The sequence below is a fragment of the Aegilops tauschii genome, chromosome 2 (genome assembly GCF_002575655.3).
Source record: "Aegilops tauschii subsp. strangulata cultivar AL8/78 chromosome 2, Aet v6.0, whole genome shotgun sequence".
In the NCBI taxonomy this organism is placed as follows: Eukaryota; Viridiplantae; Streptophyta; class Magnoliopsida; order Poales; family Poaceae; genus Aegilops; species Aegilops tauschii.
In genome coordinates, this window is record NC_053036.3 from 173,961,765 (window position 1) to 173,969,218 (window position 7,454).

A 7,454-nucleotide genomic window follows, 5' to 3' on the forward strand; every position below is an offset into this window, starting at 1 on the left:
ATACTCAGGGAGAACACTTTTATCTTGAAATTAAGTGAAGGGATCCTCTTATAATGCTACTGCCATTCTAAGCAAAATAAGATGCATAAAGGATAAACATCACATGCAATCAAAAATATGTGACATGATATGGCATCATCATCTTGTGCTTTTGATCTCCATCTCCAAAGCATCGACATGATCTCCACTATCGCCGGCATGACACCTTGATCTCCATCGTAGCTTCGGGGTCATCTCGCCAACTATTGCTTCTACAACGATTACTAATGCATAGCGATAAAGTAAAGCAATTACATGACGCGTAAGTGATTGACACGCATGTCATACAGTAATTAAAGTCAACCCTAATGCTCCCGCCAATTGTCGTACTCATCGACATGCAAGCCGTGAACTTATTACAAAACATGATCATCTCATACATCAACATATATCACATCATATCTTGACCATATCACATCACAGCATGCCCTGCAAAAACAAGTTAGACGTCCTCTACTTTGTTGTTGCAAGTTTTACGTGGCTACTAGGGGCAACTAGCAAGAACCGTTCTTACCTACGCCAAAACCACAATGGTGATTATCAAGTTGCTATTTAACCTTCTGCAAGGACCGCCGTAGTCAAATCCGATTCAACTAAAGTAGGAGAAGCAGACACCCGCCAATCACCTTTATGCAAAACAAGTTGCATGTTAGTCGGTGGAACCGGTCTCATGTGCGTGGACATGTAAGGGTGGTACGGACCGCTTCATCCTACAATGCCGCCGGATCAAAATAAGACATTAGTGGGAAGCAATATGAACCTCACCGCCCACAACTCCTTTGTGTTCTACTCCCGCATATCATCTACGCATAGACCTGGCTCTGATACCACTGATGGGGAACGTTGCATGGAAAACAAAAAATTTCTACACACACGCAAGATCTATCCATGGAGATGCATAGCTACAAGAGGGCGAGAGCATCTACATACCCTTGTAGATCAAAAAGCAGAAGCGTTTATCAATGCAGTTGATGTAGTCGTACATGTTCACGATCCGTCCCAATCAAGTACCAAACATACATCACCTTCACATTCATCAGATGTTCAGCTCGATGACGTCCTTGCCTTCTTGATCCAACAAGAGAGGCGAACTAGTAGATGAGTTCTGGAAGCACAACGGCATGGTGACAGTGGTGGTGAAACTATTTCACAGGGCTTCGACCAGCACAACAGGCATGGACGGAGGATGAACTAGCGGAAGAGGGGCCGCTGGCACATGGCTTGGTGAATCGTGGTGTCCTCGAGGGGCTAGCCCTGCTCCTCTATTTATATGTTGAGCCCTGGGGTCATTTCTCGGAGAAAGAGCCTCCTCAGAGTCGGTTTGGAATGCAAGGAAGAGTCCTTCTCAATTTCTAGTACCAGACGCTATGGTCCTCGGCATCTCGCCCAGATGCAATGGGCCTCGGCGTCTGGCCCAGGGATAGACGCCAGGGTCCCTGGCGTCTGGTCCCTGACCTCCGGAAAACTTCGTTTTGCACCGACCTAAAACCCCGTGGGCCTTACCCCTTGGCCAACCATACCATCCTATATATCAATCTTTACCTCCGGACAATTCTGGAGCTCCTCATCATGTCCGTGATCTCATCCGGGATCCCGAACAACATTCAATCACCAACATACATAACTCGTATAATACTATATCATCAACGAACGTTACGCGTGCGGACCCTACGGGTTCAAGAATTATGTAGACATAACCGAGAGGCTTCTCCGGTCAATAACCAATAGCGGGACCTGGATGCCCATATTGGTTCCTACATATTCTACGAGGATCTTTATCGGTCGAACCTTTATTACAACATACGTAGTTCCCTTTGTCTGTCGGTATGTTACTTGCCCGAGATTCGATCGTCGGTATCTCCATACCTCGTTCAATCTCGTTTCCAACAAGTCTCTTTACTTGTTTCGTAATACATCATCTTGCAACTAACTCCTTAGTCACTTTGCTTTCAAGCTTCTTGTGATGCTGCATTATCGAGAGGGCCCAGAGATACCTCTCTGTCACACGGAGTGACAAATCCCAGTCTCAATTCACGCCAACTCAACATACACCTTCGGAGATACATGTAGAGCATCTTTATGATCACCCAGTTACGTTGTGACGTTTGATAGCACACAAGGTATTCCTCCGGTATCCGGGAGTTGCATGATCTCATGGTCAAAGGAATATGTATTTGACATTTAAGAAAGCAGTAGTAGTAACCTGAACGATTATATGCTAAGCTAACGGATGGGTCTTGTCCATCACATCATTCTCCTAATGATGTGATCCCGTTATGAAATAACAACTCATGTCTATGGTCAGGAAACCTTAACCATCTTTTGATCAACGAGCTAGTCTAGTAGAGGCATACTAGGGACTTGGTATTTCCTTATGTATTCACACGTGTATTTAATTTTCCAATCAATAAAATTCCAGCATGAATAATAAACCTTTATCATGATTAAGGAAATATAATAATAACCACTTTATTATTGCCTCTAGGGCATATTTCCAACACATTCTCCAGCTCAAGCTTTAATACCCTCTTGCATAATGCCGCCTTCACTACCAAAAAACCACACTTTCGTGATGATACGTGTTTGTCACAGTAGGTCACGTTTCCTGTCATGGATGTACATCCATGACGATTTTATGACAGAATCAAGATAGTCATACATGTGCTGTCGTAGAAGTGTTCCATGACAATACCAAAATTATCATCACGGAAGTGTTCACTTCCATGATGATAAATGACGCGTCATGGAAGTGCTTTCGTCAAGGTAACCGACATGTGGCATCCACCATAACGGCTCGCCATTAAGCTATCGGGTCCGGTTTTAGATCCGATAACCCGTTAAGAGCCCGGACCAATTCCATGTGTAAAATTCTCATTGGCCGAAGGAAAGACGTGTCAGCTCCTCATTGGGTCAGATAGGCGCCTATCATATGTCGGCCCATTTAGCTTACAAAGGCCGACCCGTTTGACTTGGTCAAAAGTTAGCGGGCCGGCCCATGAAAAGCCTTTTAACGGTTTATTCGCATATAGCCCATTTTACGGCCCGGTAACTCAAGACCCGTTAGGGCCTTCCCGAAATCGGCCCAATAGCGTCATGTGGGCCGTCGAATATAACACCAGCCCGTTTCACTTTCGGCCCATGTATGGCCCACGACGTCTTTCGGCCCATATGAGGCCTTTCGTATCTTTAGGTCCTTTAGTGGCCCATGGTGACTCTAGCCCATAATGAATAGTAAATTTCTTTGTACCCATTAACGACCCATGATTCACATGGGCTGTTTCCAACCCGTGTTAGTTTTCGGCCTACTGACGGCCCATACGTTCTTGGGCTCCTTTCCGGCCCTCGATTACTTCCGGCCCGTTACTCGCCTATTCCCCTAATGGGACAAATTCGGCCCATGGTTAGAATCGACCCGTTTGTGGCCCGTTAACCCGTTGCGCCGTTTCCAGCCCGTCCTATAATTTGGCCCATTAATGACCCGTTATGCCTATGAAAGAATTAAGCCTTTGCTGTCTTCTGGCCTGTTAACGACCCATTACCGTGCTGGCCCGATACCAATTACGCCTGTTTATGGCCCATGTGGACCCATTTATCCGACGACCCGAGGCCCACCGATTCTACAGCCCGTAGGAGGCCCATTTATCCTACGGCCCGTAGGAGGCCCATGGATCCTACGACCTATAGCAGGGTCAAGGTCACCACAGTCCGTATATGCCCATGGTTGTTGCGGCCACTAGCAAACCAGGAAAAAAGCAGACTAGGAAATAAATAAGCCATAAACTAACGCTAGGCTATTAAGGCGATTGCACAGATTACATCCACTGGGCATCAAAGTTCGCCACCAGTGCAAATATAGGGAACACCCTACACTATATAAAAATGGCTTGTTGTTTTCTTCAGCCGGTGGCTGCATGTTAAGAACAAATTTTGTATCATAACAAAACAAATTATAACCATAAAACAAAAGGAAGGTTGGCATAAAAGTTAACAGTCTTGCAGATAAATGCACCACCATAAGTCCAGAAGCTCAGTTCATTTGACCTGACTGTTACGTTTTCATGTTGTACTGTCCGATGGAGCATCATAACCTTCGCCTTCATTTCTCCTATGCTCCTGAACAACATAGCAAATGTCTGATAGTCTAGTTTCAAAACCATGCATATCTTGATGACATCGAACAATTGTTGTCCTTGTTTCACAAAGGGTCTCTGTTAGGGAATGGACTTGTGTCTGGAGCGCAGATATAACATTGTTTTGAGCTTGCATATCTTCATCATGAGGCAGATTGGACGAGATTGCCTTAACAACCAACCCAGTATTATGCAGGAACGTGCTTTTGGCACTGTTAGTGGACAGGTACTGACCCACTGCAGCAAGAGGTGACATTCCGGTTATAGTTGCCTCATCACCTTCAGAAGGTGGCGGTTCCACCATTTTTTTCCATAGCTTGCTGAAAAGTTGAGTTTTTACATTAGTAGTACTAGAACAGAAGATATTAAGGAGGCAGCAAAACCAAACAAAATAGCTTTGGTCTATATACAGAATTTATTCTGGTGAACCCGTGTAAAATATTAGTTGTATTTTACTACAAAGTACATAATAAAACCAGGTTCCAAACATATGACCATGTACCATGGATAATGTATTGTCTATTTCTTCACATTCTATTGACAGTTAAGGATAAAGAGATAAAGTTTATAATACCGTAAGCATAGTATGACATCATTCATCTCACAAAACAACTAAGAACAGACGAACATGCAATTGTAATGTTGTATGGCCAAGTCCACCACGGAACTAGATTACAGATCAAGATCAAAGGAACATCACTCCTCTCTTTTAAACCTTGTAAGGTGCAATGATATGCTAAGACAATTCTGTATAAAATTGAAAAGAGTAATAAACATTGGCTACAAACCGTGCAGTTCAATGCACAAGTCAGAGTAAGTAGTAGTTAAAAGGCACGATGATTAATGACTTACAACAGCGGCTTTGACTGGTGTAGTCATGCCCTTCCTCTTGCTGGTGGGACAGTCCTTGAAGATTTCCACAACATTTGGTTCAGGTACTTTTTGGTCCCTTGCGGGCTTTCCTCTGCATTTGGAACAAGTCAATATAGATCTGATAATATGGCACAACGAAAAGAGTAAACAGCAGCTAATTACAAGAGCCTCACAGAGTGCAATATAGCTACGAGATCCTGTCGTCTGTTGGAATTTCACTTTCATACGGTTGGCCTTGTTCTTTGAACAGTTCACCTACAAGAAGATATATTTGTGAGGCACATGCATAAATAGGAGTTCAACATGTGATCAGATCACATATATATAACATACTTGATACTTTGGATCAGACCAGTGTTTAACGAGGCCTCTCCAGTCTTCATCCGATATATTTTCCACTAGAGATGTTTGGGCAAGTTCGCTGTTAGCCTTGCCTTCAAAGTGAGTTTTCCTCAAGTAATGCCGATACTGTCGCAGAGCAGACTTGAAAACATGGGTGCAAGCTTGTCTGGTTGCATCATCTTGGCTATCCAACTTGAACCTCATCTGTTGAAAATTATGGGAGTCTCATTATCAGCAACCTAGAAATTATGGGACAGAGCAAGACGATATTACTAGTTTCCATACATAACCATACTTACAGGTAAATGGTCGAGGAAGGTGTTGAATTGGGTTTCATCTTTGTCATTTCTGTATTGAATCCATGTTGGGAGGATACGTGCATGACACCTAATGGCAACCGCTGCCTCTGATACTAACTTGGCTGACCTTGTAGCATCACGTGGCCTTCTTAAACCTGCCTCAAGACAGATCTCCATTCTTCCTCCTCTAGATTTAGTTAACCTATCGAGCATTATCCCTGATGTTTTTTTCTCTTGCGCCTAGGTGCTAGTCCAACAATGAACATAGGAAGTGTTAGTGTACATCGAACTGTGAGACTACATATAAAGAAGCATGCAACTGTAACTTGACTCTAGCAACTACCTTCCTGTTGTTGAAGCTCACAAGCTTCATCTGATCTTGCCAACTCGTCTTGTGTCAAGAGTGCTTTGGAAGTAGTGTCAGGTGGCAAGGGAGCTTGGGAACGTGCTGCTAGCTGAGTTGACAAACGAGTAACTCGTGCAGCTGGTGGTACCGTGGAAGGTGTTGCAACAACTAGGGCTCTCGCTGCTTGTTTGGTGGCAGCTATTAGTTTGTGTTTGGCTTGTTTTGCAGCTCATGTAGCATGGGATACCGCATTTGTACAATTTTCTAGTGGACTTTGACCTTCTATTGCACCATCAGTACCGGCAGAATTTGCATAATTCTTCCGCTTTTGTTTCCGTGTGTCCTTAGTACTAACACCATCCACTGTCATTCTGTGTTCCTTCCTCTTTCTCTGTGCCATGTTAAGTCAAGCCGACAAGAAAAAAAGGAAAAAAAAATTAGTTTTTCAGAACAAATTGATGCGTGATACAGATGAACTGAACTTTGATGTTAGACAACCACATGATAGGAGGATGTAATATGTACGAAAACAGGACGGCATGAGATAATCAGAACTATGATGTATAAACTACGCAGAAGACATTTCAATAAATTAGAAGCAATGCAATGGAAGGTAGACACCATATGAATGATGCTACAAATATCGCTCTGCCAAGTTAACAGTGTCTCGTCATAACTGGCGTTTAAACAAATGTGAAGCAGTACAAGAAATAAATCATATGCAAGATGCAAACAACATCACACTACCAAGGTCTCTCGTCATTAGTGCCATTGCATATTCACATCTTATGATGTGTAAACTAAGCAGAAGACATTTCAACAAATTAGAAGCAATGAAAGCTAGACACCATATGTAAGACGCAACGAATATCACTCTACCAAGTTAAAACTGTCTCATCATTAGTGCCATTTCAACAAATTAGTAGTACAAGCTAGAAAATAATGCGAGATGTAAACTATATTAGACTCCCAAGTTAAACGTGTCTTATGAAAAGTGATTGTTGCAGCTTACACAACAGTAGTACTTTGATGTAAGAACATGGTGTGATAGACATATATTGTATGTTCTAGAAACAGGAACACGTGTCTTATTCACAAGTATAATGTGTAAAGTAAGCAGATGGAATTCAACAAAATTAGAAGCAATACAAGCTAGACATCATACATAACATGCAACCACATATAATAGTGCCATATTAGAGGGAGCACCTGTGATGGTGGACAAGGGGGACGTGCTCATCATCAGCACAACTACTTTGAGTGTCTATGCATGTGTTGTCTTCCAAATCTTGTTGGGGGATGGCCGAGTAGAATGTGTAGAGGCCCTCCATTTGGAATAAGCACCTTTATCCACTGCCTTGCTAATTTCCTTCTGCTTTATTGATTTTGCATTGTCAAGTAAAACCGACAAGAAAAAGCAATAAA